At 36.0% G+C, this 24,645-nt stretch overlaps 1 pseudogene; it reads right to left on the bottom strand.

The window, feature by feature from the left end:
- Positions 1-204: 204 nt before the first annotated feature.
- LOC116537856 lies at positions 205-4,762 on the bottom strand (annotated as a pseudogene).
- Positions 4,763-24,645: the final 19,883 nt, after the last annotated feature.

The following is a 24,645-nucleotide window of genomic DNA, read 5'->3' on the forward strand; positions in this document are numbered from 1 at the left end:
ACTCAGATTCTGAACCCTCTGAAACTATGTGAGAGTAAATATTTATTGTTTTAATCTGCTATGTCTGGGCGTAGTTTGTTGTGCAGCTATAAAACGTCTTAGCACTGTAACAGAGAGAGGATTCATTGGGACACTAAATTTGATTTCTAGACATTTTCCTTTAAATAACTATGAATACAAAGACATTTTACCAAAAACTTCCAAGTGTTTCAGATTTATTTGGCAAAAATGACTCTATATGCCCTATGTGCATCATGCAATTTACACTGTCTATAAGGAATCCATATATATAATTCCATTGCTAGTTTAATATTCATCCAATAGACCTATGACTTATTTGACCTTCTAAGAAGTTTTGAATGCAAAGAGAAACTTCTTAATCAAAAGAAACACTTTTTTTTTTCCCCCAAGACTGCATTTATTTGTCTCTAGAAGGTAACCCTGGGCCTTTTCATTTTTCATACTGTGGAAGTCTGTGACTCAGCAGTTCTACTTCTGGGAATCTATCCAGACTTCTGGTTGGGGACATAACTCCAGTTGTAGACAACTCTCTGGCGACAAGAATGTGCCGGCTTACCACTGCCACCATCTGCCCAAGGCTCTTCCTCTTCATTCTTCAAGCTGAAAGCACAGCCGATACCTTGGATGATGTTTCTCGATAGCTCTCTAGCGGAGGATATATGTGGTTCAGTAGTGCTGTTTCTATAGCTCTGCTCATCTGCGTCTTGTTTCTCCGAGTCTTCGGCTTCTTCCAAAACATGACTGAGAACCTGTGTATATTCAGTTGCGCCTTTAAGGATATCAGCTTTGCTGGGCTTCCTGCTTTGGGGAGGAAATGGCACAAGTACCTTCAATTTGGCAACACCACGGTTGAGACTTTTTATCCTCTCGCGCTGCTTAGCGTTGGCCACGCGCGGCCGCTCCAGCGCCGGCTGGCGGTCTTCGGTGGAAGCGCAGCGGCCCGAGGGCAGCCGTCTGAGCCGCAGGTGGCGGCCAGCTGGGCGGCGGCCCGCGCTCCTCCCGCAACACGTCCTCCAGCACCTCCGCCTGCGGGCCGCCCGGGGCCGTGAGGATTCAAACCACTGGGAAAGCTGCTCTCCATTTTAAATTTATAATCTGCAGGATGATAGTAGACATTTGTGTTGGCAGACCAGTTAGTAATAATCTGCCATTGAGAGAGTCTGATCTTGAGGTGTTGTGATATACTGGATTCTGAACCTGGAAAAATTGAATGACCATCAATGCACAATGTATTCTCAAAGGTTATCTTTTTGAGGAGTCCTGCAGATGACTCTTGGGCAGATGACATTTCCCTGGTGACTAACATTTCTTTGTAAGAGTGCCTAATGATTTAATAACAGCATGGCGAGAATGGTCCTATCTCTAAAATCCAGTGAGAGTTAACATTATAATTACATTTTATCCATGGAAGCTCCATAAAGAGAGGAACTTTGTGCTCTTCACTCAGCCATGTATTGTGTATCTGGCACGGTAAGTACTCAGTAAATATTTGTTGAATAAACATAAACACAAATGGTATTTAGATATTCTTCTGTGTTTTCCTACTCAACACTCTTCTCCATTCTCCATAATAGCCGTTTTGTATCTTCTCTAACTCCTCAAATATCCACTAGTGAAGCCGCTCTTTTTAGTAAGATAGGCTGTCTCCTAATTATTTATTATTCACTATTAAAATGTGAATTTTTTAAAAAATCTCTCTCAACGTATTGCCTCAAAACTTATATTACTCCTTGTGTGACACTAACACATACCAATGTATCCTAAAGATTATTCCATATATACACATCTATGTGCTCATAATTTTGTTAAATTGGTGCATTCCTACCTTGTTCCAATTTTAGTGGGAAATTCACATTTTACCATAATACTGACTTTGGCTTTGAGAATATAACTTGTAATGGAATTCTATGTCTTCTCTCTCCTCTACTTAAAGATTTTATTTTAAAAATGGATACATCACAAATTGTTCAACATTGTTTCTAAGTTTTAGGATAGCATATTCTAATAAAATTTCTAGGTGAAAGGGTACTTTTCATATCTTTTAAGTAATGAAAGACACTGTCCCATAACTCTCAAGATTTAAGTTCACTTTCTTCAAATTTCACCAATAGTTTATGGGAGTGATTATCTATATACTTACGTACTAGATACTATAAAATTTTGGCATATCTGTCAAAAGAAAACTGATTTTTGTCTGAATCTTTTATTTTGCATGCTTTTCAATTAAATGTAAGATTTGTTATTTTATCTTCATTATTTGTCTATAATTCATTTTTTAAGATGCCTTTTTCTATTAATGTTTTTAAAAAAACATTTTTCATCTTATTGATTTTCATAAACCCATTTGTAAAATTTATTATTTGCCATGACTATATGACATGTTTATATGGAAGGCCCAGGCTTTTATTGTTGCCACATAATTATTATTTTCCTAGTATTAATATTACTAATAATTTATTATTATAAGCACACAACTTTATGACCACTTTGCTTTAGATGCAAGGTCTATAGAATAACTTGGGGAAAATTATTGAGTTTTCCAATTTATTCACATTATGCATATCCATCTATTATTTTTAGATGTTCTTTAATTTCTCTGAAAAATCTTAAATTTATCCCTATGCTGATTTCTATGCTATTGTACATGTATCAGTTTTTAGAATTCTACATTTTAATTTGGTTTAAACTGTTTAATTTCCTTGCTAAACTTACTATTAAATGTTACGTGGCTCAAGCCTGTAATCCCAGCACTTTGGGAGGCCGAGGAGGGTGGATCACGAGGTCAAGAGATCGAGACCATCCTGGTCAACATGGTGAAACCCCGTCTCTACTAAAAATACAAAAAACATTAGCTGGGCATGGTGGTGCGTGCCTGTAATCCCAGCTACTCAGGAGGCTGAGGCAGGAGAATTGCCTGAACCCAGGAGGCGGAGGTTGCGGTGAGCCGAGATCCCGCCATTGCACTCCAGCCTGGGTAACATGAGTGAAACTCCATCTCAAAAAAAAAAAAAAAAAAAAATGTTACAGTTTAGTTTATATTTATGTATTTTAGGATCTTTGTATTGTACAAATCAGGTTTGTGTGAATAACAGTTTTATTGCTTCTAAGCTTTGCATCTTTCTTCTTGCCTTATTGCATAGGCCTTGCTATCCAGGGCAATGTCAAATAGACACAGAAGGAATTAGTGCCTCTGCCCAATTCCTAGTCTCCAAGGGAGAATTTTTAATATTTACAACCAATTAGTATGCTAATTACTATATTTATGTAGATGACTTTAATTGAGAGTAATTTAAAGCTTATTCAGAAATAATTTTTGTATCATAAATAGGTGTTGCATTTTACTAAAGCTATGTCTGGATCTACTTAAAATATTACAGAATTTATTTTGCTATTATTGGGGGATAAACTAGATGGTTTTAAACATTAAACCAATCTTGCCTGGTGTGATGGTTCAAGTTATAATCCCAGTGACTCAGGAGGCTAAGGTGGGCATATTGCTTGAGGACAGTAGTTTAAGATTAGCCCGGATTAACATAGCAAGCCCTATCTCTAAAAAAATTCCTGGAATAAGTCATTTCTGTAGTTTTATCTTTTTATACACTGTTTCATAATTTTGATAATATTTTGCTTTGAATCATTGCATCCCTTTTCAGGAAAGACATTAGCTTATATTTTATACTTTTTTTTTTTTTTTTTCTGAGTCTCCCTCTGTCACCCAGGCTGGAGTGTAGCGACACCGTCTCAGTTCACTGCAAACTTTGTCTCCCGGGTTCAAGCGACCCGTCCACCTCAGCCTCCCAGGCAGCTGGGATTACAGGTGTAATCCCAGGCTACTTTGTAGAGACAGGGTTTCGCCATGTTGCCCAGGCGGTTCTCAAACTCCTGACCCCAATCGATCCACCCACCTCAGCCTTCCAAAGTGTTGGAATTACAGGCATGAGCCAGCAAGCCTGGCCATATTTTATTTCTTTAAATTTATTTCCAGATTCTTTTATCAAGATTATACATAAATGAACATAGGAAAGAGACTATTACTCCCTTATGAACAGTTAAATCCAGATAATCTCCAAAATTATAACTGATCTTTAGCCAATAAGAGAGCCAAAATCAAAAGGCACCCAGGTAAACTGAATGCCAGAGGATTATAAACTTTCCTGAGGAGATACAGGACACAAACTGTTTTGCCATACATAGAGCACTGGAAAAAGGAATGGTCACCATTTGCCAGTAAAAAGAAAGGGTAATGATATAACACATACATATAGCTAAAGTTGGAAACATTTTAGAATCTCTGGGAGCCCCAGATCAAAGTGTACTTTGCACTCATTCAAATCACTTTTCTGTAGCTCTCCACCATGTGTTCATGGGGGCACAGCAGGAGACTTTAAAAGTCCTCCTTTTTTAGGACAAAGGCATGAAACACCATCTACTTCCTAGAACCTACTGTCTTAGGAAGCAAAAGCCTTTAGCTGTATAGAGAGAGGAAGGAAACACTCTTCCAACCAGGGTTCAGTAAAAGACCCACTACCTCTGTGGGAGGGGTAAAAACAAAAGTTGTCTGCCCCTTGGGGAAGTAAAGAAAACACTCTCATCCCCCTTTAGGTAAGGGTAAACTGCTGCTAAAGGAGTCTTAAAAGCAAAAGCTGACTGTATTTACATGAGAAACGGGAATACTCATCTGCCAAACGTGTTGACTACAGTAACAACAATCCCTCCGGCCACCAGTCCCAGACAAAGGCATACTGCCGCTGAAAGAGCAGTAAAAGCAGAAGCCACCTGCCCCAGAGATGGGCACAGAATCCTGCACTGCACAGATATAAAGCAGATGTGTAGTGTTGTCACTGGGGAAGGGCAGGGGACTCTCACAAACTAGGCTTAGAGGAAAATTCAGAGAAATCATGTTAGCAAATTAAAAAAGGTTCAAATCAGGTAATTCAGCATCCACCAACAACAGCTAAGAAAGGGTGAATTAAGCTCAAAGCCAAGAGAAAGACAGGAAATCATGTAGATACCAGCAAAAATCCGTGAAATTCAAAACCAGTAGAAAAATTGAGAAAACTCATTAAAATCTGAAGCTGGCTCACTGAAGTGATCAATAAAATTGATTAATATCTGGCCAGGCTGACCAAGGGAAAAAGAAGAAAAAAATATCATTGTCAGGAATCAAAAGGGAAAAACATTAAATTCTATAGTTATTAGAGGAAAATGTGAGAATATTATTCATAGCTTTATACAAATTAATTAAAAGCCGCAAACTAACAAAGCTCATACAAGAAGACATAGATAAACTGAATAACTCTGTACCAGTTAATGAAATTGAGGGCCTAGTTAAAAAATCTTCCCACAATGACAATTTCATGCACTGAAGGTTGCATTTTGAATTCTATCAAGCATTAATGAAATAAATAATATCAATTGTACACAAAAATTTTCAGAAAACAGAAGAGGAGGAGATATTTCCCAACTCATTTTAAGACTGTTATTAACTTGTTAGTAAAATAAAAGACATTGCAAAGAAACAATAAATATTCCTCATGAGCACGGATTCAAAAATTCTTAATAAAACATTAGCAAAACAAATTCAGTAATTATAAAAAGGATTATACATTATGATCAAAAAGGTTTGCGATAACTTACTATCCGGAGGACAGTATCAAGGGGATGGTGCTAAGCCATTCATGGGAAACTACCCCCATTATCGAATCACCTCCCAACAGACCCAACCTCCAGCATTGAGGTTTACAGTGAAAATGAGATTTTATATGAGATTTCATATAAAATCTCATATAAAATGAAATCCCAGTTATACAACAATATTTAGATGAAAATTTATCATACTAAAAAATCTCAAATCAAGGACCTCAGAATCTACCTTAACAAAGTAAAAAAAGAAGATGAAATAAAATGCAAAGTCAACAGAGGAAATAATAATTACAAGACCATAAACAATAAAAAGAAAACAAAAACTGATAGAGAAAATTTAGTACACTTAAAATATGGTTCTTTTGATAATACAAATAAAATTAATCAGCCTCTAGTCAGATTCATTGGGAAAAGGAATGAGGACAAAATTTTCCAATATCAAGAATTCTACAGATATTTAAAAGATAATTTTCTACTCAGGACAGCTCTGAAGCATCTTCCCAGCTTATGAAAACATTATGAAAAAATATGTCAATAGATTTGATAGTGGAAATGAAATGGTTACATTCTCAGAAAGACGGAAAGCACCAATGCTTACTCAAAAAGAAATAGATAACAACAGCTGTCCATATATATTAATTATGCGTTGTTGTTAAAAACACATTCTCACAAAAGAAACTCTATGCCTCGATGGCTTTACTGGTAAGTTATACCAAGCATTCAAGGAAAAATAATAACAATATTAGAGATAATATTCCAGAAAATTGAATAAGATAGAATACTTTCCAAGTTATTATATGAAGTCAGTGATGCTGATACTATGGGCAAAAGATATGAATAGACACCTCAACAGAGATGATACACTGAGTGAAAATAAGTGTATGAAAAGGTAGCCAACATCATTAATCCTTAAGGAAGTACAAATTTGAACTACAATCAGATACCTTTACATAGTTATTGGAACAACTAGAATTAAAATATAGTGTTGGTGCAGATATTCAGAACCTCCATGCACTGCTAGTAGGAATGTAAAATGATACAGTCCCTTTAGAAATCAGTTTGGCACTTTCTTCAAAAAGTTAAAGGTAGACCAAGCATATGACTCAATTATTTCACTCCTGGATATTTCTAGATAAATGAAAGCTTGAGCGCACTCAAAGATTTGTACATATATGTTCTCAGCAGTCTTATTTATTAATAGCCATAAAGTAGAAACAACCCAAGTGCCTATCAACATATCAATATCCATCAATAAATGGATACAAGTAATTCAATATGCCAAGTCAGTAAAATGCTTCTCAACAATAAAAATAGATTAATGATACATACAATATGAAAAAAATTAAAAATAATTACACTAAATGAAAGTCCAACAATACATGAATACAAACTATATAATTTCATTCATATAACATTATTTCATCCTAAAATTGAAAATGCGCTGTATAATCAACATTTAGTTGTGCATTTGTAATTGTGCTAGCATCTTTGTTCTTAAATTGAAGTGTGATATGGGTTGGATCTGTGTCCACACTGAAATCTCATTTTCATTGTAAACCTTAATGCTGGAGGTTGGGCCTGTTGGGAGGTGATTCGATAATGGGGGTGGTTTCTCATGAATGGCTTAGCACCATCCCCTTGATACTGTCCTCGGGATAGTGAGTAAGTTATTGCAAGATTTGGTTGTTTAAAAGTGTGTAGCACCCCACCTTCTTGTTCCTGCTCCCACCATGTACGATGACCTGCTCTCACTTTGCCTTCCTCGATGAATATAAGCTTCATGAAGTTTCCCCAGAAGCAGCAGCTGCCATACTTTCCGTACAGCCTGCAGAACCTGGAGGCAATTGTTCCTCTTTCGTTGCTGCTGTTGTACTAATTTACTTTCTCACAAACAGTGTACAAGGTTCCCATTTCTCCACATCCTTGCCAGCATTTGTTATTGTCCAGGCTATCATTTTAGTTCTTTTTTTGTGTGTATTATACTTTAAGCTCAGAAATTACCCAGTCTCTGATGTTTGTCTGTAGCAATGCAAGAATGGACTAATATAAAGTGGTTAGTCCATGTATATTTAATATAAATTCACATATGATTTGATAATATGTCATCTTATTTTTTTTCTGATTCATATCTCTGAGCTATTCCTACCCTTAATCTTTCCCAGTTCAAGTGCACAGTGGGGCTATGATAAAATTACGCAAGGTTCTTTTCTAGATTATTCAATAAATCTCTAAAGAATGGAATGAACAGAAGTTGAAACCTTGAGCATTATATAAGAGAAACAGAACTTGCTGATAAACATCAAAAAGATATATGTGTCATGTGGAATGATTCTAACAGTAGCAATATTGTCTGCAGTTTCTTTAGATCCTATTATATTTGAATGAAGGTTCCAGGCATTCTAAATCTTAAAAATAGCAAGCATTTTAAACATCACAGCAACTGTATTAGGCAAATATTATCATTCTCTCTATTTTATAGATAGAATAACAGAAACACAGACATGTTAACTTTCTAGGAGTCATACAGCTAATAAGTGTTTGAACTAGGGATTGAATTCTGATCTATTTAACACTAGAACCCAACCACAGTCTTTACACTACTTTATTTTTGCTATAATAAAGCAATTTGAAGAGTTATTAAAGAAAGATGGTTTTATCAGATAGAAAATAAAATGACGTTTAAAAAATAAAATATGTGGCCAGGTGTGGTGGCTCATGCCAGCACTTGGGAGGCCGAGGCAGGTGGATCACTTGAGGTCAGAAGTTCGAGACCAGCCTGACCAACATGGTGAAACCTCATCTCCACTGAAAATACAAAAAAATTAGCCAGGCATGGTGATGTACACCTGTAGTCCCAGCTGTTTGGGAGGCCGAGGTAGGAGAATTGCATGAGCCCCGGAGGTGGAGATTGCAGTGAGCCGAGATGGCGCTACTGCACTCCAGGCAACAGAGTGAGATTCCATCTCAATTAAAAAAAAAAAAAATACGGAAAAGCAAAAGTTCTTATATATATTTTATTAGAGTAAATCATATTATAAAAGACACAGGAAGATAGTGCTATCAATTATAATAAAATGGAATGGCATTTATGAAGAAAATATTAAAAAGTAAAGATTTCTGTATTTAATTTTCACAGCTAACTACAAACCATGTGATCAGTAAGTTTCCTGCAACTCATACTTTGTAAGTATAAAAATAAAATAGATAAAACTAATCTATTTATCAGGATCCTTGAATAAATATTCCTATTTATTTATACTTCTAAGCTCTAAATTTTAAAATACATATTTTAAATAACAGAATTGACATAAATAATTTCATGTGTTTCTGTATAAACAACATAAAGTTCTAATCAAAGGGCAATTTATTTCATGAAATACATTTACAATATCAAAGACAGACATACAATTCAAGATACATAGGATTTTAAATAGTAAAAGCCTTCAAATACCTATAAAACAAGCAAATTCATATTAGAGTAACAGATTTGTAGTCGGGGTAAATTGATAGGCGTAAATCATATTGAAAATATAGGAATTTATTCTGAGAAGAATATAATATATTAGATATATAGCCCGGGGGTCCAGTAAGGTGGCTACATTAATGTCTACACATTCAACGAATTAAAATACATTTTCAGATTATAAACTATCGATAAAATAATTCAAAAATTTAACTGATCATAGTAGTTTTTTTGCTACTATAACAAATTTAATGGCTCAAAACAACACAAATATTTTCTCTTACAGTTCCCGAGGTCAGAAATCTGAAATTACTTTTACTGTGCAAAAGTTTTTGTTGAAGTTTGTGTTGACAAAGCTGCATTTCTTTCTGGAGGCTCTAGGAGATCATCGCTTTCCTTGCCTCATCTAGCTTCTGGAAGTCTACATTCCTTGGTGCCATAACTTCTTTATCAAAGCACTCCAATTTCTTGCTTCTATCATCACATCACCCATTGTATCTGACCTTGTTGCTCTCCTCTCAGAAGAACCCTTATTATATTTGTGGCTCACCAGGACTGTCCAGAAATGTTAGGCTTGAATTTTTATCTCCCCAAAATTCATATTTTGAAGTCCAATCTCCAAATAGCACAGAATGTGACTTTATATGGAAAGAGTTGTTTGTTGCATGTTTAGTTCATTGAGATGAAATTGTTAGGTTGGGCCCTAATCTAATATGACTGATGTCCTTATAAAATGGGAAATGTGTACACAAAGAACACGTACCTGGGGGAACACCATTTGAAATAAAGGCAACAACTAGGTGCTGCTTCTATATGTCAAGGAATGCCAAGGTTTGCCAGAAAACCACCTGGAAGCTAAGGGAGAGGCATGGAGCAGATTCTCCCTCACAGCACTCAGAAGGGATCGACCCAGTTGACATCTTGATCTCAGATCTCTAACCTCCATAACTGTGGGACAATAATTTCTGTTGTTTAAGCCACACCATTTGTGGTACTTTGTTACAGAAGCCTTAGCAAACTAATGCAAGGAACATTCCCCCATTTTAAGATCCTGACCTTAATGACATCTGCAAAGTTTCTTTTGACACATGGGTAACATTAATAAATTCCAGAGATTAGGAAGTGGATGTGTTTTGGAGAGTCATCATTCAGCCCTCTATAGCATGCTTGTGGTCACACAATTTTATGCATTGGAAGATATAGGTCAAATAAATAATAATAGGTAGGATAACTGCTCTGATTGAATTCCAGTAATAATATTGCTTACCATTGAGACTATATCTCTATAAATGATTCCAAATTTTGCATAGAAAATAAAGCCATTTATTGTTTTATTATAATATTAATACACTATTATAATAGTCCCAGATAGATATAGAAGCATGCATAATTTTATTGCACTTCACAGATGTGTTTTCTGCAAATTGAAGGTTTACGGCAACGTTGTCTTGAGCAAGTCTGTCAGCACCATTGTTCCAACAGCATGTGCTCACTTTACATCTCTGTGTCACATTTTGGTAATCCTTGCAATATACCAAACTTTTTCATTATTATTACATCACATCTATTCTCAGGATCTTTAATGTCACTATTGTAATTGAGGGCATCATAAATTGCACTAATAAATGATGGAAAACTTAATAAATGTTGTGTGTGTTCTGACTTCTCACTGAATAAGTGCTTCCCTATTTCCTGAGACTTCTCTCCTTAGGCTTCCCTATTTCCTGGGACACAACAATGCTAAAAATACATCAATTAATAAAACCCCCCAATAGCTTCTAAGTGTTCAAGTGAAAGGAGGAGCTGCACATCTCTCACTTTCAACCAAAGCTAGACATGATTAAGCTTAGTGAAGAAGACATGTCAAAATTTGAGATACGCCAAAAGCTAGGCCTCTCGTGTCAAATGGTTAGTCAAGTTGTGAATGCAAAGGGAAAGGCTCCTGAAGGAAACTAAAAGTGCGACTTCAATGAACACAAAAATGATAAGAAAATGAAACAGCCTTGTTGCTGATATGGAGAAAGTTTGAGTGGTCTAAACAGATACTCAAACCAGCTGCAATATTTCTTTAAAGCCAAACCTGATCCAGACCAAAGTCCTAACTGTCTTCAATTTCATGAAGGGTGAGACGGGTGAGGAAGCTGCAGAAGAAATTTTGGAGCTAGCAGCGGTTGGTTCATGAGGTTTAAGGAAGGAAGCCATCTCCACAACCTAAAAGTCCAAGGTGAAGCCGCAAGTGCTGACGTAGACAGTATAGTGAGTCATCCAGAAGATGTAGCTAATTGATGAAGGAGGCTACACTGAATAATAGATTTCCAATGCAGTTGAAACACCCTTATACTGGAAGGTGATGGCATCTAGGACTTTAGTAGCTAGAGAGAAGAAAGCTCCAAAGGACAGGTGAATACATTAAAGGCTAATGCTGCTGGTGACTTGAAATTAAAGCCAATGCCCATTTAAAATTTTAAGAAGCCTAGGACCCTGAAGAAGTATACTAAATCTACTCTGCCTGTGCTCTATAAATGGAACAACAAAGCCTATATGATAGCACATCTTTTTAGAGCATAGTTTACTAAATATTTTAAATTTACTTTTGAGAACTGCTGCTCAGAAAAAAAGATTACTGCTCACTGACAATGTAACTGATCACCCAAGAGCTCTGATGAAGATGTACAGGGACTTTAATTTTGCTCTGATGCCTGCTACCACGACATTCTGCAGTCCACGGATCAAAGAAAAATTTTGACTTTCAAGTCTTATGAATTAAGAAATATATTTCGTAAGCCTATAGCTGCACAGACAGTGATTCCTCTAATGGACTAAATGTTTTTAAGTAAATAAATTTTAAGTAAAAAAAAAAAAAAATTTCCAGGTAGTTTTAAGTAAAAACTACCTGGAAAAACATTTACCATTCTAGATGCCATTAAGAAAATCCATGATTCGTGGGAGGAGATGAAAATAACATTAACAGAAGTTTGGAAGAAGTTAATTCCAGCTTTCATGGATGACTTTGAGAGGTTCAAGATTTTAGTGAAGAAAGTCATTGCAAATGTGAAATAGCAAGAGAACTACAAGTGGAGCCTGAGGATATGACCGAATTGCTGCAATCTTATATTAAACCTTAACACCTGAGGAGCAGCTGCTTGTGGATGAGCAAATAAAATGGTTTCTTGAGATGGAAACTACTACTAGTGAGTATAATGTGAACATTATTGAAATAACAACAAAGGATTTATGAAAATACCTAAATATAGTTGAGAAAGGAGCAACGGGGTTTGAGAGGATTGACTCCAATTTTAGAAGTTTTGTGGATAAAATGCCATCAAACAGCATCACATGATACCGAGAAAGCACTGTTTTCTCATTTCAAGAAATTGCCATGGCTACCTCAGCCTTCAGCAACCACAACCTTCATCAGTCAGCAGCCATCAACATTGAAACAAGACCTTTTTTTTTTTTTTTTTTTTTTTTTATTTTATTGAAACGGAGTTTCGCTCTTGTTACCCAGGCTGGAGTGCAATGGCGCGATCTCGGCCCACCGCAACCTCCGCCTCCTGGGTTCAGGCAATTCTCCTGCCTCAGCCTCCTGAGTAGCTGGGATTACAGGCACGTGCCACCATGCCCAGCTAATTTTTTGTAGTTTTAGTAGAGACGGGGTTTCACCATGTTGACCAAGATGGTCTCGATCTCTTGACCTCGTGATCCACCCGCGTCGGCCTCCCACAGTGCTGGGATTACAGGCTTGAGCCACCGCGCCTGGCCTGAAACAAGACATTTTACCAGCAAAAAGACGATGACTCGCTGAAAGCTCAGGTGATTTTATCATTTTTAGCAATAAAGTACTTCTAAATTAAGATATATATATATATATATATATATATATATATATTAGACATAATGCTATTGTGCACTTAATAGAATACAGAAAAATAGTGTAAACATAACCTTTATATGCACTGAGGAAACCAGAAAAAAATTGTGACTTGCTTTATTGTGATATTCACTTTGTTGTGATGATCTGAAACCAAACCCACAATATCTCTGAGGTATTCCTATAGTCTTCACAATTAGACTATTAACATAGAGAGTTTACATATATTTACAGACAAAAAGCAAGGAAGCTTAATTCAGAAGAAAAATAAAATGTCAATAATTTCACAATATGGCAGCTTATCTTTTTTTAGATCACATTTAACAAAAATATATTTTCTCATCTCCCAACCTACCCTCCAAAAAAACAGAAACTATGATTCCATATATCATTCACACAAGAAGGTGGAAAATAAAAAAATGTTTTAGGTATTTCAAGCAGAAAGATATTTAATACAGAGAGGCAAGTGCTTATAAATTTGTTGAAAGGACTAAGGGATCAAATACCAGATATCTCCACTGTATTTCAGCTGTCGGGAAGCTGCTGCTCTTTCTACTGAAGACACTGTCAGAACTCTTTTTCATACATGCAGAACTCACGATTAGATACTGAATGCAAAGTTAGGCCGCTCCCACTGTTTGTAACTGTCTCTTCCTATCTCCACTACCCTGCTTGCCAACTGCGAGAACAGCAAAAGTGTAACCTCCATTTTATTTCCATCTTCTTTCTTTCATATAAAGTTAAATAAAGACCAGAATCTAACTAGCATCTAGACCTCTGACTCCAAGGGAGGGGCTTTTCACAGTTTCTACCTGTAACAAAGTTGAGGTAGGCAATCTATAGGAGTTAACATACTATTCCTGTCATTGAAGCAGAGAGGCAGAAAATGTACACCACACTGAAAAGAGAAAGAGCAGAATCAAGAACATAATCAGAAGAAAACAGCCATTCTGAAGAAAACAGAAAAGAGACATTTTATAGAGCAAGGATTGAAATTTACTGCCTTTGCCTGAAATAATAAATACTATGTTTATTGTGGGTAACACTCCTTCTGGGTACCGAGGAAGGAGAGCTAGGCGACCCCCGGCGCAATTAGTGCCTGAAGGATAATTTACTGCTCATTTATTTCTTTCTATATAATCCTTTTACATAAAATCATATCTTAGTTTGTAGTCAGAGAAGTGTCAAGAGCAGACATGGTGCAGAGTATGTACTAGGGAAAAACAGCCATACCAGGATAAGAATTTGTGGCCCAAGCAGTAGTGCCCCTGCCTGAAAGGGCATGCGCTACATGGCAGGCTGGCCCAGGCGGCAGCGTTCTATATTGTAAGGATACCCGCTGTATGGCAGACTTGGAGCAAGAGTCACTCCTCCTGTAAGGGAGTTGCAGTATCTTGCATCCAGTTCTTCTGGAAAGCTGGCCTCTGGCAGGCAATCCCTCTGGCATAATCGCGCTTTGGTGGCTGTGAACACTGTCAGGCTCTGTTGCTATGTACTGACTCAAAGCATCCTCCTATAGAAATCACTGGAAGCTGCCAGCAGGTGGCTGTATACCCTGTCAGCTCTTTGGCTTCTGTGCTGACTCAAAGCATCCTCCTATAGAATTCCTTAGAAGTAACCTGCCCCTAGATAAGAGATGTTGCACACTGCACCCTCTTCACTGTGCACAGCTCACCTTGCCTCGGTGACCTAATGGGGGTGGATCCTTTGCTCATCGCACACATGACTGTCTTGACCCTATCAGTGTTCTTAAATGACTTCACTCACTACCCTGCCCCCTAACCTATACCCAATAAATACAGATGTTCCTGGACGTTCAAGGCGTCGCCTGTCTCCACTTAAGTGGCATTGGCCCCCCCGAGCCCAACTGCACTTTCTTTGTCCTCCTGTGTCCTGTCTCCTTATTCCTCAGATCCAGTGCCTCAACACAGCGATAGGGGACACCCCACGACCCTGTAGGGCTTGACCCTACAGTTTATCAATCTAGAAATGCTCTAAAAGAGTCATACTTTTAATCTATCGTAATCTAAAAATTCCAGGATATTTATGTAAATAAACTGGTCCAAAGACACATTGGATTCATTATAAATTAGCACAGAATGAGGAATCGCTTAAAATATCCCCCGGTCTAGAAAAATACTAGGTTAACTGAAAAAAAAAAAAAAATTCACCTTTTAGTCATGTTGAACTGAGAATAATATATTTGAGAATAATCTTGTACCTCCTATGTTCCTTTATATAGGAACATAGTTTAAGGCATATAAATTGCCATTCAAATGGTTTAATGTTTTTAAAGAAGAAATGTTCATCAGAAAAGTTCAACTTTAGATGGCTTTGTTTCGGATGACTTGGAGATTCAACTAAACCACTACCACCCTGTTTGTCTTAATTTCTTTGTTCATTTCTCCTCTGAGTTGTCTTCACATCAAGTTCTATGAAATAGCTTTTGATAATTTCAAAGTCATGCTCCACCCACTTCCAGTAAATTTGTGTCCATCAAAATAGTAGGCTGAAACTCTCTTCCAACACTTCATAACAATCTCAATTCTTCTTTTGTAGGTGAATGAGGGTCACCTACTTATCACTGGATCAGATTTTAGGCAAGGGAAATTGGGTTTTCTCAGCCCAGCCTAAGCAGCACGTATGTGCCTACAGTCAAGGATGACGTAAAGTTTACCCAAAACACGTTGATATGGGAAAGGGGCAGTCCCCCGGGGAGGCAGGAGTGGGGTGTGTGGGTGGGAGGGGGGTAACTAGATACTATTAGCAAAAAAAGTGGAAATGTATTAGATAGAAAAAAGCAATCAGGATTGCTACAGCCCATAACTCTCCAGTGACCCTTGCTTGTTTGGTTGTAGATCTTGGGCCTAATGCAGGCTGCTGCTATCCTTGGCCCTTTGCCTAGGCACTCACGCACTAATAAAATCACATAATGGCTATAAAAGGCAAATATAGACAACCCGACGGAAGAGCACATCACAGAAAAGGATAAAAGATATTTGTCTATGGACGCATTTATTTCTATTGCTGCACCATTAAAAACACAGACTCCTTTGTCTTCCTGTCCTGGTGAAAACTAAATGCTTCCATGAAGGTAGAGTACAAGGTTGACTCAGAGAGAACCTGAAGATTTCATAAAAGACAGTGGACAGAATGGAATATAGAATTTCCCTTGTAAACTTTAAGTTAAGGCGTTATTCTGCTCCTTGGTGAGGGAAGAATATTAGTTAAAATCAGAACTTATCAAAACTTTAAATTCAGGTTTTCTTTAGATAAAAATGAAAATCTCATACTCTTAATCAATGTTGTCTGAACTTTTCACAAATTAGTATCAAAATCAATGGAAAGATAATTTTCAAAAATATCAAGATACACATTTATTTTCAATTTTAAATTGACTGGTTTGCTTGACAGAAGCATATAAATTCTATAAACTCCAAAAAAGTAGAATACCACCTTACCTTAAGAGACTTTATAATCAAGCTTATCGTGCTGCCAATTAGCTAATGATCAATGTAAACTGCATGCTAGCAAACATAGTCCAATAATTCAAATACGCTTTTTAAAACTAAATATGCAGTCAATGTTGATTTAGAGCCCCTGTAGGGAAATGAGAGTGGGCAGGAGAAAGACACAGGCTTCTTCCTCATCCTCCTTGGAAACTATAGCACTATAATAGTTGTTAGTGTAATACACATATCATATTTAAGTTATATTTTTAGTAAATGGATATGTTTATTCTATATTGTGTTTGGAATTAGTTATCCTTAAATATAACATAATATTTAATAAGCAAGTGATTCAGCTGGGGTGTATCCATATATCTTTAGCAGTTACAGATTGTTGGCATCTTTTCTAATTGGTCAGTGTGATCCAGAATAGACAGTACCTGTTCCAAATTATTACATCTTTTTAAAGTTTTTGCACAGAGATATTTATATGGATCAATGAAGCTTAAAGAATATAAATAATTAAAGTTTGTGTAGGGATTTTGCAAATGTTAAAGGCAACATTTTAAATCTGTGACTAGACGGACTATTGAATCTACAGTGTTGGGGCAAGTAACTAGCCCTATTTTTAAATAAAACTGAGGAAATACCTCACTGACTAGCTTATTAAAATTCAGAAGAATCAAAGCTTTTCATAAAAGAAAACATAAAAATATCTTTTTATGAAAGACATCATAAAAATACTAGAGGAAAAAATGAGTAAAGCATATTTATAATCTTAGGCTTGATGTGGCCATTGTAAATTTATCCCAACCTACGGAAGCTATATTAAAAAAAAAAAAAAAAAAAAAAAAAAAAAAAAAAAACGAATTTGACTATCCTAAACTTTCTCTCTTTCTTTCTTTCTTTTTTTTTTTTTTTTTTTTTTTTGAGACCGAATAATCTCTCTCTGTCACCCAGGCTGGGGTGCAGTGGTGCAATCTTGGCTCACTGCAACCTCTGCCTCCCAGGTTCAAGTGATTTTCCTGCCTCAGCCTCTTGAGTAGCTGGGACTACAGGCACGCACACCACCCCATCTGGCGAATTTTTTGTATTTTTAATAGAGACAGGGTTTCATCATGTTGGTCAAGCTGGTCTCGAACTCCTGACCTGATGTGATCCACCCACCTTGGCCTCCCAAAGTGCTGGAATTACAGGCATGAGCCACCACACCCAGCTGACTACATAAACTTCCTACACAGGACCAAAAAAAGTAAAACATCCAAGAGAGAAGAAAATGTATTGAATGTTTGCAACACACATGAAAGGAAAAAGACTAGTATCCAAACAGAAATAACTTTTACAAATCAAAATCAAGAAAAATTATAAATATGAATAACTTAGTTTTAAAAAGATAAAAAGGAAACCGAGAAACTAACATGAACCATAGTTATATTAGAAAATTATTAGCAATTTACATGACCAGATTTCAAACAGTTATTTTTCACTTATCATAAAAATAAAGAAAGTGAGTCAGGCATGGCGGATCAAGCATGTAATCCCAGGACTTTGGTAGGCCGAGGTGGGAGGAGCACTTGATTTTAGCAGTTCCAGACCAGGCTTGTCAACACCGTGAAACCCTGTCTCTACTAAAAATACGAAAAAAATAGATAGGCATTGTGGTGCACACCTGTAGTCCCAGGTATATCAGGAGGCTAAGGCAGGAGAATCACTTGAACCCAGGAGGTGGAAGCTACAGTGAGTCAAGTTCATGCCACTGCACTCCAGTCTGGGAGACAGAGGGGGACCCTATCTCCAAAACATATATATGTGTAAAAAATAAAATGAAAAGAAATAAGTAAATAAATACAAAAAAAAAAAATGAAAACTAAGGAAAGGCAATATTGGAAAACATGTGGAGGACTAGATATTTTTTTAAAACTTTTGGAGAATGTGTTAATTGATTTAATAGTTTTGAAGGGAAACTTGGAGATATCCACAATATTTAAATGGATATGTTTGTTTGTTTGCTTGCTTGTTTTTTGACAGGGTCTCGATCTGTCACCCAGGCTCCAGTGCAGTGGTGCAATAACAGGGCTCACTGCAGCCTTGACAGCCTGGATTCAGTTGATCCTCCCACCTCAGCCTTCAGAGTAGCTGGACCAGAGGCAAGAGCCACCATATCCAGCTAGTTTTTTTAAATTTTTAATTTTTATTATTATTTTTTTTAGTAGAGACAGATTTTGCCATGTTACCCCAGGCTGGTCTCCAACTCCTGAACTCATGCAATCTGCCTGCCCCACCCTCCGAAAGTGGAGGATTACAGGTATGACCCACCATGCCCAGCCTATATATATGTAAGTATATATACATGTACACACATGTCATTGACTCAGTTTTTCCACTTGTAAATATTTGTGGCAGACATATTCAGATGGTCACACACAGATACACACACACACACAGAGGCAAATTATTATTTGTAGGAGGAAAAACATGAAAGTAACCCAGTGCCAAAACAGGGGCATTAGTTAAATAATTTATGATAGCATCAGTGTAATATTTGATTAGGTTGCCAAAAGATAAAACAAGATAATCTTACATGAAGCTTCAACAAAAGTAATCAAAATGTATTCTTAAGTAGAAATAAAACAAAAAGACCAAGGATAAGTATTGCATCATTCAAGTAGAAATATGTTTATATTTGTCAACAAAAGCACTGAAATGTTAGCAATGATTACTTCTAAGAGATTCAATTTTTTACTTTATTCATGCTCATATCTTCTGACTTTTATATTTATTTTTAAATTGCATGTAATTTTCAATTTTAAAAAAAGTCTTTAAGTTATTTTTATAAAGAATGGATGTTTTGTCAACACATTCACCTGATCTTTATACAGATGCCTTTTGCCTACAGATTAACTGATTTGGACAAGTTACTTATTATCTTCAAGCTTCAGATTTGGTATCTATAAATTGAGGATAATAACTGCTTCTTTGGAGTGTGAGTGAGGATGACACATAATAATGCACGTGAAGTTTTTATTCTGGTGCCTGAAACACATTCAATAAATATATTGGTTATTATAGTATTCTTACCAATGCTATAATACTGCTATAAAATAACAATATTATTTCAAGCATTGTTATAAATAAATACATGAACAAAGAGACCCAAATTACAGTTGTAATTAGGATTTCTCCTATTACTGTATAATTTCTTAGCTAAGCTTATTATTATTTATAATAATAATAATTATTATTATTTGAGATGGAGTCTTGCTCTGCCGCCAAGCTGAGATGCAGTGGCACAGTCTCGGCTCACCGCAACCTCCACCCCCGGGTGCAAACGATTCTCCTGCCTCAGCCTCTTGAGTAGCTGGGATTACGGGCCCACGCCACCACACCCAGCTAATTTTTGTATTTTTAGTAGAGACAGAGTTTTACCAAGTTGGCCAAGATGGTCTCGATCTCCTGACCTCGTGATACGCCCGCTTCAGCCTCTCAAAGTGCTGGGATTACAGGCGTGAGTCACCGTACTTGTCCAAGCTTATTTATTTCTAATGAGTTTTCTCCATGTATTTTGAACAAATTTACGGAAGATTTTATAGAACTATTTTTAAAATGTATAATAACTGACCATTACCTGAGAATTGAGATTATGCAGGTAAGTAAATTGAATAATGCTTAGTGCACATGCTTTTACTTCCCAACCTCCTGAAATTGCCTAAATTTACTATAGAGAAATACAATTCACTAGAAAATAGCCAATTCTGTTTTACTTTTGAATGAATCAATCTAACAAACAGTGTCTACTACTATATGAACACGCAAAACAGCAAATCAAGATCCCTTTCAACGCCTGCATCAAAAATACTGCTCCATGCTGAAATTACTTGATAATTCCTACAAAAAAATTTACATTTTTGTACTCTTGATTTTTGTGTTTCTTGCTCTCATTTACTGAGGGAAAAATCTTTTCAGAAAATTGGTCAATCTTAAAATGCAAATATACATTAACCAGGATTTTTGAGAAACCATAATTCTCAAAACTCTTTCACTTTGGACTTGGAAATTTAAGACAAGGGAGTTTGGAAAAATATATTGCCTTAATTTTAAACCGTGCCTCCCAGTTAGAAGAGACAGGCTTTTTAATCAGTCTGTATCCCTCTATGCTGTTAAAATACCTGTGAATTTCAAGTACAATATAATTGGCATTATAAAAAATGATCTAGCAAAGTGTTGTTGAACAGTAAAGGACACAGCGATATTATGTCCCCTCGTTACTATGAATAGAACTACCCAGACACCAATTAACATCTCATCGCTATGATTACTTGTTATTGTTCTTGTTCCTCTAATCAAACTTACACCTTGCTACTTCATATTTTGATTTCAAAAGTTATGCTAAGAAAAGATTAAATTTATCATAAATGGAAGTAAATGTGAAGCATACAAAGCTAATGAAGTTTATAGCCACTGAGAATACCATGAAAAGAAAAAATTAAGCTGCTTTGCTTCAAGGAAAATCATTTAGGAAGCATTTGTTGAATAAGCATGAAAGAATTTTAAGAAAAATTTTTTACATAGTTGACATTTTTCATATGATATATTTTTATTATATGATAGTAGGTTTACACACAATATGTGTAATGCATAGTATTTTTATATATGATGATAATTGAATTTACTTTAATTTTTAAAAGTCTGACTACTGTTTCCATAATTACTGCTATTTGTTGTGGTGGGTGAGAGGGAAGAAGTGTATTTACCAAGTATGTAAATAGAGACCTCACATTTATTAAAGCTTACACTGCCACGTGTGTTCCTATGCAACAATTTTGCATGTTCTTCACATGTACCCCAAAACCTAAAATGCAATAAAATAAATAAATGGGAAAAAAAAAAAAAAGCTTATAATGTAAAGATAACGTGTGTGTGTGTGTGTGTGTGTGTGTGTGTGTGTGTGTTACATTTTTTCTTGCACTTTTTTTATTTTGAGATGGAGTTTCACTCTTGTTGTCCAGGCTGGAGTGCAAGGGCACCATCTCAGCTCACCGCAACCTCTGCCTCCTGGGTTCAAGCTTCTCCTGCCTCAGCCTCTCAAGTAACTGGGATTACAGGCATGTGCCACCACACCTGGCTAATTTTGTAGTTTTAGTAGAGATGGAGTTTCTCCATGTTGGTCAGGCTGGGCTTGAACTCCCGACCTCAGGTGATTCGCCCACCTCAGCCTCCCAAAGTGCTGGGATTACAGGTGTTAGCAACTGAGTCAGGTCTTTTTATTTCTGTTTTTTAATTTTTAACTATTTTTTTCATTTTTTGCTTTCCTTTAAGCCTAGTTTCATGGGTCAAAAACCAATATGCAAACTGGGATAGTCACATTACTATTGATTTTAGCTTGTATTTTCCCCCTTTAAACTGGTTCATTGCCATATTTTGCAAAAGTACAATCTCTCACCAAATAATGCTGACACAGCACTTTGAGATGTTAGAAAAAGACTACAGAAGTGACAAGAACTGAAGTTAATAATGGAGTCCAGGTAGACTTACCCTGAGAGCCACACCCTTCGAACCTCCTTTGTCGCTCAAATATGGTAAAAAGGGTTTTGCCAATGACTCCCAGCAGCCACTGTCTCCAGTGTGGAACCAGGCCAGCTACCTGGGACAAGTTCATCCTAGCATGGGAACTATCAAAACCTAACTACAAGATGATGCATTTGGAGAAAGAGCTCAATCAAAAGGGGAAAATATCCAAGTTGTCAAAATAAAAGTGGACTCATTTGTGTTTAAAAACTACCCTGACAAATAGATCTTGAAAGGCCATGAAGGAGAATTCTCATGAATAAATAAGAAAAACTATCACAAATTCTGCAAAAACCGTAACCTTGCACTAAAGCAACCTTACACAAAAAATACTTCAGCAAAGACATCTGCCCACCAATTTCCTGGTTAGCCCTGGACTAGCAGCACACTTGTTACTGATCTTTGTAGCCAAGGTTAATTATTTCCAAACCATTGTCTTCCTCTTCATTTTTCCTTTAAAAAAATCATCTTTCTTTACTTTCCTGAATATGCAAATTGTTTACTACAGCAGGCATATTTGCCAACACCCTATTCCTAAACCAATATGATTTTCAGTAATGTATATATATATATATACACACACAGACATAAAACAATGACAAAGAAATTTGAAATTAAGCAAAGTAAAACTGTATGGGAAACAAAGATAAACTTAAAGCTTTGGTGACAAAGTAAGGCTAATTCAATAATTTTTTGACATTTGTGACACTATCACAGTTTAATCCAAGGAGTTATGTCTTTTTCATTATGACTTTCTTAGTCCTTAGGTTCTTAGATATTCAGTACAAAGTATTTTCTACACAAGTACTTCAATTATTATGAACCTAGAATTTCAATTTTGAAAGTATCTATGGTAATTTATTAATTAGTTGTAAGTCCTTTACAGGGAAGAAGAGTGTTGAGCTGGATTTGGCACCAGGAATAATCTTTTTTTGTTTACAGCTGACAAGTTTACAAAACTCATCTTAGAGTCTTTGCTGGCATCCCCATGATACCTTTCTGTAGTGGAGCGGGGTTTACATCGACTCTGGGGTATTAGCATATGATGAAGGTAATCTGTTTCCTTAGCTGAAGCTCACAAACAAAGCAGTTAAATCCCCATTACAAATGGCTATATTGGGACTCATTACACTTTTCATAGGCCTGGATATTTTTGTTTCCTAGTCACTAAAACATTTATATAGGGCAATGAAATGTTCACAGAATCTGAGCAAATTCTTTTAACGAAGAATGAGATACATTGCTTTGAAGGTTAATTTTTTTCCCAAAAGTAGGAATATAATTTAAGGACCAAAGAAATAATAGAGCAATAAAAATAAACACTGTCCCCACCCAACCTCTTGTTGAAAACAGGGTAGGAACTTTGTCTTAAAATGCTGCTTATTTTGCCAAATGTTTCATTTACTTATTTAACAAATCTTGATTGAATTTCTACCTTGTGCCAGGCTCTGTGTGAGAAGCCACAATAACAAAATGAATACATGACACCAGCCTCTGAATTTAGTCCAACAAAAGGGAAAGATCTGTAAATACTTTCAAAAAATAATGTGATACATTCTATAAAAAATAAGTAACTGAGGTAAGTTGATATTAATATCTCACTGTGGTTTCTATTTGCATTTCCCTGATGGTTAGTAACTTTGAGCATTAATTTTTCATATTGTTGGCCATTTGTGTGTCTTCTTTTGAGAAATGTCTAATCAGGTCCTTGCCAATGTTTTAATAGGATGATAATGATTATTATTATTGCTATTGAGTTGTTTGAGTTCTTTGTACATTGACATTAGAAGACATTCAATTCTGAATAGTTTGTGAATATTTTCTCTCATTCTACAGGTTGTCTGTTCACTCTGTTGATTATTTTCTTTGTTCAGCAGAGGCTTTTTAGTTTAATATAGTCCCATTTGTCTACTTTCTACTTTTGTTTTTGTTGTCTGTGCTTTGGAAGTCGTAGTCATAAAATTCTAGCCTAGGCCAATGTCTTAAAGCTTTTCCCTTATGTTTTCTTCATGTAGTTTTATAGTTTGAGAACTTACATTTAAATTGCTAATATATTTTGAGTTGATTTATGAATATAGTGCTAGATAGAAGTCTAGTTTCATTTTTCTGCATACAGATATCCAATTTTCCTAGCACCAGTTATTGAAGAAAGTGTTCTTTCCCCAGTGTATGTTCTTGGTGCCTTTATCAAAAAACAAATGGCTGTAAATTTATGGATGTATTTCTGGATTTTCTATAATGTTCCATTGGTTTAGATGTCTGCTTTTATACTAATTTTATAATGTTTTTGTTACTGTAGCTTTGTTATATATTTTGAAGAAAAAAGGTAGTGTGATGTCTCCAGCTTTATTCTTTTTACTAAATATTGCTTTGACTATTAAGGTTCTTTTGTAGTTCTTTATGAATTTTAAGAAATATAAAAAATAACAAATGCTGGGAAGGATATGGAGAAAAGGGAATTCTTACACATTGTTGATGGGAAAATAAATTAGTACAGCCATTGTGGAAAAGAGCATGAAAGGTTCTCAGATAACCAAAAGTAAAACTACCTATGAGCCAGCAATCGCACCACTGACTTTTTATCCAAAGGAAAGACAATCAGTATATCAAAGGAATATTTTCATCCCCTTGTT

This window comes from Sapajus apella, unplaced genomic scaffold, assembly GCF_009761245.1.
Source record: "Sapajus apella isolate SASKATOON/1434 unplaced genomic scaffold, GSC_monkey_1.0 scaffold4, whole genome shotgun sequence".
Lineage (NCBI taxonomy): Eukaryota > Metazoa > Chordata > Mammalia > Primates > Cebidae > Sapajus > Sapajus apella.